Here is a 13,399-nt window from a genome sequence, read left to right on the forward strand (position 1 = left end):
TTTTATTACCAGATCTCACATTACGTATGATTTGGACTGTTTTGACACCTTATTTTCTTAATGTGTTTTGACAAAGTTGATTTGGTCCTTTTGAGGATTCTCAACCTGCCTTTAACCACATAAGAAATTTTGACTAAAGCTTTATTTCCTTCTTTCTATTTTAGCAAGGCACTAATGTTTATATGAACATGAGTTTTGCTGATATGAGGTACATACTTTAGTGTAAAATATGATGAAAAACATCACAAATTTCATAACAACAGTTGAAATCAATTTTGAATGAAGATCAACATACCATAGTTGCCAGATAAGTTTCCAGATCTAGAAACTATGAAGGATTTGTGCATGATATCACCAGCTGTATGAGATTTGTGAATCTTATGACATCTTGGTTGTTTTACAGAGCATTTGAGTCATCACTTTGAACGTGATTTCTTGTTACTCTGTTTTTCAACTAAAATACGACCAACCTTAGTATCAATGAATTGTGAGCTGGACTGTTATGTCAAATTGATTGTTAGATCGAATTTGACTGTCCAAGCTCTGATACCAATTGTTAGGATCGGAGGCTATCATGATTGTGTTTGTTTGTATAAATTGATCATTCAGGGAATATTTAAACAGTGAAAAGTGTAGCGGAAATGGATACAAACTTTGTAAACACAACCAAAGAGAGAAATAGTTTGACAAACAAATGCTTTTCATTAAGTCGAATGATTGAATTACAAAGCAAATGATTACAGCATGTTTACAGAACTAAGCTCCCCCTCAGCCTGGTACCCCAAGGTTGGTTGCACAAGATGAAAGGATTGGACTGAAGAAGAAGAATCCACTCAGTCAATCAAATGTAACAGTATAGAGTACTGTTCCATTTATAGGCAGTCCAAACCACTGAAGCATCTCAGCTGACGTCACCATGAAAGTGACATCTAACAACCTAACAAACTCTAACTACTGATCTATACAACTACTGCTTTGCTAACTACTGATATTATATTGTATTACATGAGATAAATATAAACTGCTGCTGCATCCTTCCACTGCTGTGAACCCAGCAGTACTTGTCATGATCAGCAGTGCTTGAACCAAGGCAGTAGATTGAGCAGCAGAGCTATTAGTCTTCATCAGTCCTTGTGTAGAATCAGCAGTTGTAGGTTAGCAGATGTTTATAGAAGTAGTACTTTGGAGCATATCAGATGTTTGAGCCACATTCAAGGGGAGAGCAAAGTGTAAACTGCTGTTTATTTGAAGTCCTCAGATGTGATCCGGTTTTGGCTTTACATTATCTGTTCCTCTAGTAGGGTTCAAGCCCAACAAGATTGAATAATCACGCTCCAACGAATTGTTTCATGGTTCCATTCTGAAAGGTATATATGCCTAATTAACCTGGGTCTTCTTATATATTCTGGCAGAATCGGATTATGTTATAACTTATGTTGATAAATCAACCATGCAGACTGATACATCTGTTTTCCATTGTGAACCCATTGAATAACAGGGAAGCGTTTGGGAACATGGGTGGTCTTCATTAGTTGATAAGGGCAGTTTGGAATCATATTCTTCCATCCGCAGCTCCCGAATCACAACCACTTATTTCTTTATATACCATTTCACAAAGAAAATAATAGTGTTCGTTGAAATCTGGATCACCATGGATTATGCCATGGGTTGTGTTACTGTGTACATAGCGTATTTGCTAAAATGTTTTCATGTGTTAACCTGGATTTATGGCATGTGGCTATGATGAATGTGTAGATGCGATTAAGATTGGCGTGGCAAATTCGGAGGATGGCAGGTGTTCACATGCAACCTCCATTGCAGCCATGGTTGGCTACCCTTTACACGCTCTGAGCCTGGTCATTTACTCTATATGCTTTACGAAACTTGAGAAATGAGTACCTTTTGGTGCAATATCCGTTGGCGATGATGATGAAATGTGAGCCTGAACTGTGAACTACAAACAATATGAAACGGGTCAGGTTTACAACGCTACTTATGTGGTATGAGTTTGCGAGCATATGATTAAGATATTGTGAGATTTTGGTTGAAGCTCAGGCACAGGCTTGACAGGTACAAAACTTAAATGTTTTTAATATCATTGTTTTATTATATCCTTTTTAGATTTGGATCATTGATTAGATAAGGGGTTTGCTTTGAAATGTTTGTATAGTTGGGATTGATTTGAAATGTTTATAGAGTTCAGATTGATTTTTCAACAATTGAAGTCACATTTGAGCGTGTGATAGTGGAGGCTGATGTTAATACATTAAGCAGGAAGCCGAGCCATACCAAGTTTTGTAAACTTTTATATTGATTTTTTTTTTTTTTTTTGAGGTTAGAAAAAGACACCAACTTCAATAGGCATGTTTCATTAATGTGGAAGTTTATGAGATTTGAGAAGTGGAAATAATAATACTTGAAGCCGAGTCTGGGCTTTAACGGTTGCTAAGGGCGGTGTCTGGGCTTCATTGTTTGCCTGAACTAAACGACAAAAAGTTCCTGATGATAGTGTTGTTTAGGGTTTGTTAGCCTGAACTAAACGCCTTTTGCCTTTGTTTTACACTAACCCGGAACCCTAGGTGGTGGTATTGTGATGGTTCGGTGGCGTTAAGAAAGATGTCCAGATACGTTCTCTTCAATTGTTAGGATTTTATTCTGGGATTGATTTTGGACTACTTTTGGCTGGTTGTGGTTTAACGATGGCCAATATTGTCGTTGGTTTACTACTTAGGGGTTTGAAGGCAGTTAACTCCTCCATCAGTTGGCGATAGAGCCGCATATATTGGTACTGACATACGAAAAATATAATGGTTTTAAGTTTTATTTGCCTTAATATGATACAGTTCAACCATCATAGGCTGATATACTGGATTAATGATGATTCAAACATACACATAAATAGTGTATTACTTTTACCTTCTGTGGATTCATGAAATGCTTGAATCATACGTACCTGCATACGTTCATCAATCAAAAGTGTTCTTCATAAACTTGCGAAGACGCCTCATGAAACCACCTTTATTTTCTCTCTTCTTCTCCTTATGAGGCCCTGACATACATGATGGTTGGTAAAGATTGTTCTTTTGCGTGGTAAAAAGGTGCAACAGGCTGTGATGACGGTGGTGAAGATTGTTGACTGGCTTGGCATAATCGAGGATGGCAAGTGCAATTTTATGCACTTGCAACCCATGTTAGAGTCATGGCGGTCCAACAACTACATCTGAGCCTAATCATTTTTATTTTGAGGTGGTTTTATTTGTTTTTATTACAAAGTGTTTTAGCAGATGTGTTTTGTGCGTTCCATTCAACCAAATCTGAGCAAGATGTTGCAACTTAGAGATACGTCATTGAAGCGCTTCAGGTTAGTTTTCATTTATTTGGTATTGCCTGATCAAAAAAACAGCTGAATAGTTGATTTAATTATTTAGCTTTATTTTGTAAAAATATGAAACAACAAATGCTTGCTAAAATGTTAGTCAGTTATGTAGACCATTTATGCGACTGTCTTTTAGCAACATCACTTGTGATTTAAAGATACCTAACATTTGGTTTGTATCTCATACTAACTTGTCCATTGTGGTCAAGTGTGATCTCACGCAAGTAACTGGTCCAAGAAAGAGCCTCTTCCAGTTACTTAATTGACAGTTAAATTTTTGTACAAAATATAAGTGTTTTATAAATGCAGAACATGTTTAATAGATGATGCCTCCTCTCACTGTCCATGCTGTATACAGGTCTGTTACTACTTTAATTTGATTTTAAGTTCTCTTGGTACAAAGTATACACGAGGTAGTACATTTGCATGTGTCAAAATAGAAATCAATCGAGTTTTCATTGAAATGCCAAAGTAACGAATTACAAACAAGTGGCAGGTAAACGGGCAACAAGTTGCGCCGCAACCCCCTTTTGAATTGCAAAACCAATTCTCCTAAAGACGAAACGACCCTTAAAGGTTGAGAGATTAATATTCACGGCCCGTTGGACCCTGTTTAGAAATTCCACAACCTCTAGGGCTAGGGAACCAAATGTATCAAAAGCGAATGGGATATATACATGTTAATTCTCTAAACAAGCCTTCTCATGTTTAGCGACCTTGCTTGATTCCGCCTTCAACGCAGCTTGGCCAGCAACAAACCCGTTATCCCTGAGCCCAACAAGAGGGGACACTCCTGTAAGGTGGAAAAGGGCTTGAGATCTGTTTTGGGTCAAGCACAGAGCTATGAAAGCTAAACACGGGTACGTGAGCGGTGAGTCTCTATTAATCAATTTGCTTGCTTTCTTGATTGCTTTATGATTACTACTTTGTTTAATACGTGAAGTGTATGATCAAAACCCCTATAATGAACTTATTAAGCCTCTGGCTCATATGTGACCACAAAAACAAACAATATGAAGTCAATTACTGATATTTTTGAAATTTGCTTTGGTGATGGGTCACAAATTAATTTGTGGTTTCTTTGATTTTAATTGTTTTATTAACATACGGACTACAACTAGGTTGACACCTTAAACCCATTATGTTGTTAGACCACTTTGCATAAACTGATGCTTACTTTGCATAAACTGATGCTTACTAACTTTGCATGGAAATTAGGGTTTTTTTTGTGTACTTCATGTTAAACGCTATTATGAATCTGAGCAATTTCATAAATACAAATTTTTTTTGCTTATGTTCAAGAAAATTACTTTGATTAATCTTTGTATGTGTATATTTTTACAGGTTAACAGCTTGCCTTGGAAGTCACACGTTGAATTTCATTTGCGACTTTGAAGAGGAGGGTTTGGTTTTTAAAGTGTATCTACCGTCATAGTCTCATGTAGTGCCACGTTTTGTTTTGTGTTATTCAGTGGGGACAATTTCAATTTATGGATCTTAATTGCTTATGTTTTCTTATTTCTATGTATGTTTCCTATTTATGCGCTGGTTACATATAAGACACTGAAAACTTTAAACCCGGAAACTAACAAAGAAACTCGGACTCACGTTAAAAAAACTCTGATAAAGATTATACTAAACTCGGATTGACTTTGAATCTATAAACTCTGACTTCTAAGACTAAACTCGGACCAGTTAAAGATTTAAATAACCTCAAGACAACTTAAACTAGACAAACTCGGAACACCCTTTGTTAATAATAAACTCCGACTTATAAGGTAAACTCGGACGGATCTATTTAAAAATAGAGTAAATTACAAGTTTTGTCCTTTATGTTTACACCAAATTGCAGGCGGTTTCCTTTGCCTTTAAAATTGACGGGTTTTGTCCTTAATGTTTCAAAATCTTGCATGCTATGTCCTTTGAGCGTAACCCAGTTTATTTTTTTAGTTAAATAAGATCATGTGCATGTCACATGAGGGTAAATCTGTCTTTTCCACTACCCTCTTCAATTTTTCCCCAAAATAAACAACCCAAACCCTAAATCATTTCCCCTCTCTATACTGTGCAGAGATCCGTGAGAGGTGTGCAAAGGTTTGGACCTTAACAATATCCTATGCTTGTTTGGTGTTGGAAATCAAGTTAATTTCACTTTAAGTATTGCTCCTGTAGATCATGTACATAGTTTTTTTTAAAAGAAACTTATGAATTGTAGAACCTCAAGGCTTGGACTACAACTTGTATTGTTTGTAATAATGCTTTCTATTATAAAACAAACATGATTATTTTGTTAATTAAATGTATGAAATAAAATTCCGATTGCTTCAACTTCTAATTCATTTGACAAATTCAGTTTTAAATTTAATCCTTCTGAAATATTTTAATTTTTCTAAGAAATTCAGTATTTCTTGTGTTCCAACTTTCAAGATTACAAAAAGGCCTTTTACAAGGATTATGCTATGCACAGGCCAGCCAACACATAGAAATTCAAAATGGGACAAACAATTGATAAATCAGAAGATGTTTATTTCACCTGATTTACCTAATAACTTAAAATAAAACTATAACCAAAATCGTCGATTACATGGCCCCCACTATGAAGAAACTTGGGCCTGACAGTTACCATAAGGCGAATAGTCACAATGTTCTCTCACTGCAGGCTTTTTCTCACGACCTGACCCTGTAACTCCAAACTCTTCGGATGTTTCGTCTCTTTCCAGTTGCGTCTTTTCGTCTCTTTCCAGTTGCGTCTTTCACGCCTGCTTGTCGATCTTTTCCTTTCGGCATCGCTGAAGACCACCACTCGTACCAGGGCTTGCACGGTCTTCATCGAGAACAGCCCTAATTTCCTTCGTGCGACTGGATATGCACAGAGTACAGGGGGAAATGATTTAGGGTTTGGTTCTTTTATTTTGGGGAAAACTTGGAGAGGGTAGTGGAAAAGACAGATTTACCCTCATGTGACATGCACATGATCTTATTTAACCAAAAAAATAAACTGGGTTAGGCTCAAAGGACATAGTGTGCAAGATTTCGAAACATTAAGGACAAAACCCGTCAATTTTAAAGGCAAAGGACACCGCCTGCAATTTGGTGTAAACATAAAGGACAAAACTTGTAATTTACTCTTAAAAATAAAACTCAGATTCTACGAAACTCTTAAACTCGGATGACTAAAAGACAATTGTAAACTCTAAAAACTTAAAGAAACTTATTCAAGGACAAGTCTCAACAAACTTAAACTTGGATATACTAAACAAGATAAACTCGGAGTGTAAGGAAACTCAGACTAGCTTCAAGTTGAAAACCTGACCTATGAAATGTAAACCCTGATTACTCAAAAAGTAAATAAACCCTGAAGTTTTAAAATTGTAAACTCTAAAGTAAGAAACTCTGAATACGTAAACCCTGATCTCCAATTCCTGGCCACAAAGTCCTGACCTCTCAAAGAAGTAAACCCTGACTTCTAAGTTAGTCCGGACAAAGAGAAAACCTGCTTCAGGATATCTCACATGTATGACTTCACACTAGTTCATCAATAATCCTGAAGCACAAACACTGAAGGAAAAACCCTGAAGGAAAACTCTGAAGGAAAAACACTGAAGGAAAACTCTGAACAAATTAAAATGGATTAAACGGGGAATCTTTACTAACCTTCAAAAACCCCTGATGAAGATCTTCAAGCGTTGTAAAAACCCAGATAAATGTATATCCTAAATACCTCTTTTCTAATCACAATCCATCATCCAGAATGAATAAACACAAGAATGATTGATGAAAAACACTTAAAACCCAGCAAACAACACCAAAAACCCAATCAAAATGTGATCTTTCTCAACTAAACCTCTAAACCCAAACCTACAGTAGTATGAGCACACTGCTCTGATACCACTTGTAAGGTCTCCTACCCATGGATCTCACTCAGACAACAATCACTAGGTATGCGGAATCCACCTAGCAATCACTACTGTAGAGTATTGGATCAAGAAAGTGTAGAACAAGAATGATGAAGATGACGAATGGCGTGTCACACCCGACCACGTAAAACAACAAGACATGGCGGAAACGTCGGGGAGTGTTGTAACAGAATCATTGTTTCACAACCATGGATCAAATAATCTTGTTTTATTGAATCATTGAACTCATTGTTTTTATTACGAATCAAATAAATACAAATATTGTCTTTCAAATTTTAAAGTCGCTAAGGCACGAGTCCATCCTATGTGTAGCATATATCAACAATCATCACATAGCAGCACCTGAAACATGTGTAAAAATAGGTACGTCAGCATAAAAATGCATGTGAGATACATAGGTTTTATTGATTTAGGATTCATGACTTATAAGTTTGAAGAAAAATGTTTAAGAAAAGTTAGTCATGATCCTTGTAAAATGTTTTTGTTTTGTAAATCATATAAAAATCGATAAGAAAACAGATGATATAAAAGAAAGATGTATAAATAAGTAATTAGGTAAAAATGAGTTTATATATATATATATATATATATTTGAAAAACAATATTTTGATAAAAAAGGTTCTTAGTATATATAAAAATATACTTTGGTTTTAAGAAAGTCGAATAAGTAATATATTAAAATATATATCAGTTCCAAAATAGTTAAACAGATAGTATATTAAATATACTTTAGTTGTCAAAATAATAGTTTTCAGTAGTATATCAAAAGTATACTTTGGTTTAATTTATAACATATTAAACTATGCTTTGGTTTTATAAATAACATATTAAAATATGCTTTGGATTTTATAAATAACATATTAAGATATGCTTTGGGTTTTAACAAAATATATGTTGGTTTTGTACAATATCACATATGAGAGCATATCAAACTATACTTTTGGGAGTATAACTGAATATACCAAAAATAATGTGACTTAAGAATTTAATCAGACCTAGTGCATCAAACTACACCTTTGAGACTATAGGAATACCACGGAGGGAGTCCCTATTTGGATGGAGAAATAAATTGGTTTCAGACATTCCATGACAACAGGAATCGGGTGTCAAATCCTATAGCGCTATATCATACTACCAACCAGTCTGGTGAACAAAAATAAGTCCTATTCCAACAACTAATTTAATAATCTTTGAAAAATCAGTGTTTAAACCATAAATAATCATTCAGTTTGTCAAAAGATAAGTATTAACATGTATAATCAATTATACTTTGAAATCATGAAAATAACAGATAGGTACACATGCTTCACCCCAAAACATTTGAAAACAGTAAAAGAGGGGACTATGTACTCACTTGAGGGTGCTTAGAAGTCTTGACTACCAAGCAAGCTAGATGGAGCACGGAATCAAACGACACCTAAATATAGGTAACTACATAAATAAACCGGACCTAAAACGGAAGATCGGATAGGATGAGGTCTCGTAAACCAAATGAGCGTGGGAACTCATATGATATGGTTTAATCAAGGCCTACATACTAAAAGGAAACCTAACCTAAGTGCTTACGACCCATTACGACTCGTTTAGGTAGCATACGCTACTTTAACGCATCGTTCGCGTAAAACGCGTTTGGCCCGTCTAACTTGTCCTACGACAAGTATTATATGCCCTAATATGTTTAATTATGTTGCATAATCATTTAAATGACAAAATTTTGGGTTACATATGCTTAAATATCAATTATGCATAAAAAGGGCATTTTGGTCATTTTCCTAAGGCATATAAACTACCTATCATACGATTACTTAAATGAAGTGACCATAAGGTATAACCTCGGAAGGTTATTCCCTATACAACTATGGTCACCTAAAGTGTTTGGTCGGATCCTAAAGATCGACCCAACGGGTCGGGTTGGAAAGTATAAGCGATTGTTTAGATCGCTTACCTTACGACCCTACATAAGCACTAATCTAAAAGTGACGAGTTAAACATGTTTAAAACATGTTTAACAAAGTTTGAAAACAAGTTGGATATCAAAACAAACGGTTTTGATACCCGAGAGTAGTTTGGTTACAAAAGACGCATAAACACGCATTTTGGCCGAAACCACGACTCGTCACTACACCTAAACAACGTGGTAATCAATAGGTATAGTCACTAGGGACTATAACCATCATGATTACGCTCACGTTGCGAAGTTCAAACGAACTTCGTGTTGACCATTGACTGGTCAAAGCAGAAAGTCAAACAAAGTTTGACTTTTACGATAAAAACGCGTAAAAGAACGAAGGAATACTTACAAAGGGTCCAAGCAAGCAAATCTTGATCCAAATAGCTCAGGTATGAAGCAAAGGCCTCAACTTAGAGCACATTAGATTAGGTTTGTGTGGAACAAGTGCAAAGGGGGTTGGGTATTTATAGGAAATGGACCACCGTTAGGATCGTTTCTTGCAAAAGGGGGCACAATCTAAACCGTACACTTGCCATACTCTGATTGGGCACCTTGATGGGCACACAAACTGTAACGCCCGTCTGGTTTTATTAATATTTTAATAATAGGATACACATTTTTAGGCTAAAATGTGTCTTTACAAAACTTGTTATACCAACATTCCCAAATGATTACAACATTTCAAAAACAATTTATAAGTGTTTACATAATTCACTTATAACAACACAAATCAAGATTTGACGCGGAAGCTTCATTTAACGTGTGTTCGGTTCTTGCTCGCCGCTTGATCTTCATCCGGATTAGGTCCATCTTCACCTACGGTCAAAACCATGTAAATAATTAGTTTTGACACTTTAATAATCGAGTATAAACAAGTTCCGTGCTTAACGTAACAAAACAAGAAATTATTTTTGTTTTGTTTTCAGCCCCCTCACCCGGCCGGTTCGGATTAACCACCCGGCCGTGTCAGCTAACCATAAATTTTTCACAGAACCTTCACCCGGTCGTGTCAGCTAATCACCCGGCCGTGTCAGCTCTGCACTTTTCTCAGCCATTAGTTCTTACCGAAACGGACATAACTCTCTCGTTTTTAATCCGTTTTACACGATTCTTTTTCCTACGCGTCCGTAATTTAATTCTCCATCATATGGAGTTAAAATCTGACATCCGGATTAACAAAATTTAAGACTTTTAAATCTTTGGCTTATTACCCTTTTTACCAAATTTTGACCAGTTCGCGATTTTATCAAACAAACATGCCTATTTGATCTTTAAACCCATGAACTTCATAATTTCAATATCTCCTATTATATTAGGCTCAAAATCACGGGTTTGTATACCTTCTTTGACCCGTTTTGACTTAGAAGCTTATTTTGACCCGTTAAGGGTATTTAAGCACTTTTACCGCATAATTCATACCCATTCACTTCTAGCATTGTACTTCCATATTATTTATCAATTTATCTTCCACCACAACTATATGTGTGGAGGATTTAATGTGGAGATCTATTTATTCCGAGTTTTACCCCTCGGATTATCATTTTACGGCAAAGACTCATATAGAGTCATTTGACCCAAAGATTCGCATATTTCACTTTTTATACTTAATACAAGTATCTATTTGGTCACAAAACTCATTTCTAAGCAACCTTTAGGGGTCGTTTGCTTAATTTCACTTATAAGGGCATTTTGGTCACTTTTACCCCTCCTATTACGACGAAGGACCTTTAAAGCCATGTTCGACCAAAATCCCACTTTTAAAACTATAATCTTGTTTAGAAACCATTATATTTCTAAAATACCATAATCATGACCCAATTTATTCGGTTTACCTTAAAGATAACCGAATATCTATATTTTATCCTTGTCTAACTCTTATAGAACCTCAAGTTCTACATGACGAGTTGAATCATTATACAAACCTGGCTCGGATCAATATATTGACCCGTTTCGATACCTTGCCTTGGTAGCCGCTAAGTAATAGCGATGTCAACATTCAATCGATATTTATTCCTGTAATCATACAACTCGACAAACCATTAGTCGATATTGTCAAAGGGTGATATTTTCACCTTTTGACCCGTTTGGTCTAAATGACCGTTTACTTTTGCGAGATGGATTTATCATCATCTCGTCTACATGACTTGTACCGGTTTACACCGTACGGTCACTTTTCCTTATAAATCTATTTCTTGATCATTTTGATCCCTTTATATCTTACGCCATAAAGTGTCCTTCAAAACTAACGGTTATCGTCAACTAGTGACCACCTTACCGTTTTACCCTTATTAATTGTATTGATTTACCTTACAAGGTAATCATTCAGAACTCGTTATTTATTAGTCATTGCATGACTAAATGATCTTATTAGCTCTTTTTAATCATTCAACATGGTTTATCATTAATGTCTTTTGTTCCGAACCGCACATGACGGGTCAAAACATCATAAGTCAAATATGACTTTTGATTATTCATAATCTATAAAACCAATAGTTGTTAATAAAAGGTGTAAGCTTTAACTTACCTAGTATCCGGATTATGCTCTTTTCCGCGTATACGATCCGTTTGACCCGCTTCTTTCCCCAAGCCTCCATCTAGCTTGTCAAGAGTCAAACTAGCATCATAATTCGTAAGATGGTTAGATTAGTCATCATTATTATGACTAGTTCATCTTACAGACTTTATGTCGAAACTTCTATTCGACTTCATCATAGGTTAGTTCGACTTTCTAAAGTCAACTACCTTTAATCATATAACATGCATGATTAAGGCAAATCAACATTATAACATTATGATTAGAACTCGTTTTATCCCATATCTCATGTAATTAGTCAAGCTTGCCAATTACGCGTTTCACTTGAATTTCAACACTTTACTTCTCATTTAGGCATTTTAACAAACACCTAATGGGCATTCTTTTATAGAATTTAACAATCAAACTTATGGCTACCTATCTTGCCAATTTCAACATCTTTTACTAGAAGATCATCAAATTCATGGTTAAATGTCAAGATTAACTTCATAAAGTTTAAATAACACTAGTTTGACAATCATGGTTCTAGTGTTCATCATGTTTCTACAAAACCCATTTAAACACCCATAATGGATGATCATGAACTTTATAATTTCAACACTAATTCAACTAGTTATTGACTAAGGTTTACTCCTAGACATGATTTCATCCTAAATTCATCCAAACTTTAATCATGCAAGCCAAATTTTCGATTTCATATGTTCACCAAGAATTCAAGATGGAACTAAATAATGAAATTTAGCATACCTTATGATCCCTTCATCGAGGTGATCATGAATTCGTGCTTGGATTTTGATTTAGGTTGGATTTACCCCTTCAATTTGTTGATTTTATGCTTGTTAGGGTTTGAGCTTGAGAGCCCTTCTTGGCTCCTGTGTTTTGTACGACCAGAACACACACAAAGGTGTGTGTTTTGGTGTTTTTAGTTTTAATTAATAAAAACCCATTTTCTCATCTTAACCATTTTAGTCCCTCTACTTTACCCAGGTTTATAAAGGTTACTACATCAAGTTCCCTCATTATTTTAAAAAACTAGACTAACTAGGTTGATATTCCTAGTTATTTAGTGGGTTCCGGGAGTTATAACCTGTTTTATTTTAAGTCCCGTTAACTCGGACTTCTTATAAACTTACTCCCTTAAAAGCTTTTATTCACGTTGTATTTAATATTAGGATTATTCCTTTAAATCCTAATATTTTCGGGTTAAATTTTACCACTAACGGTATTTACCCGTCTTTCAGTATTAACGGAGTTTGATTACTAATCCCATTTTCGGGGTGTTACACAAACCAGCCCATAGATTGCCAAAACAAGCAAAGAAAACAAGTGCAAGCTGCTGGGTTTTCGAAAACTGGTTTCTACTGTGCTGGGACACCTTTATGGACCGTAAGAGGTCCCATACGGTCCGTAAGGACCCTATGTGCTGGCAGAAACTTTCAGCAATTGGTAGAACAGGCTCCTGCACCTGCAAACTTGGTTTTTGATGCGTTTTGGCACGTTTAAGCCCCGTTAACCCCATTTTAAGGCTCTAAAATGAAGTTAAAGTATAGGGAACTTGAAATGTGCTCAAAAATATCCCGGATGTCGGCTCGTTTGGTCGTACGGTTGCGTTGTTCGGTAAA

The 13,399-nt window shown here is 35.7% G+C and overlaps 2 long non-coding RNA genes across 2 annotated transcripts; one reads left to right on the top strand and one right to left on the bottom strand.

Annotated features, from left to right (window-relative positions):
- Nucleotides 1-1,322: 1,322 nt before the first annotated feature.
- Nucleotides 1,323-4,913, top strand: LOC110939776. Its single transcript, XR_002592490.2, has 2 exons — nucleotides 1,323-4,247; nucleotides 4,721-4,913. It is a non-coding gene; the product is annotated as an uncharacterized LOC110939776 (long non-coding RNA).
- A 4,969-nt stretch (nucleotides 4,914-9,882) lies between these two features.
- On the bottom strand, nucleotides 9,883-12,699 carry LOC110877853. Its single transcript, XR_002557337.2, has 3 exons — nucleotides 12,525-12,699; nucleotides 11,769-11,858; nucleotides 9,883-10,060 (listed from the first exon to the last, which is right to left on the bottom strand). It is a non-coding gene; the product is annotated as an uncharacterized LOC110877853 (long non-coding RNA).
- Nucleotides 12,700-13,399: the final 700 nt, after the last annotated feature.

Source organism: Helianthus annuus, chromosome 1, assembly GCF_002127325.2.
Source record: "Helianthus annuus cultivar XRQ/B chromosome 1, HanXRQr2.0-SUNRISE, whole genome shotgun sequence".
Classification (NCBI taxonomy): Eukaryota; Viridiplantae; Streptophyta; class Magnoliopsida; order Asterales; family Asteraceae; genus Helianthus; species Helianthus annuus.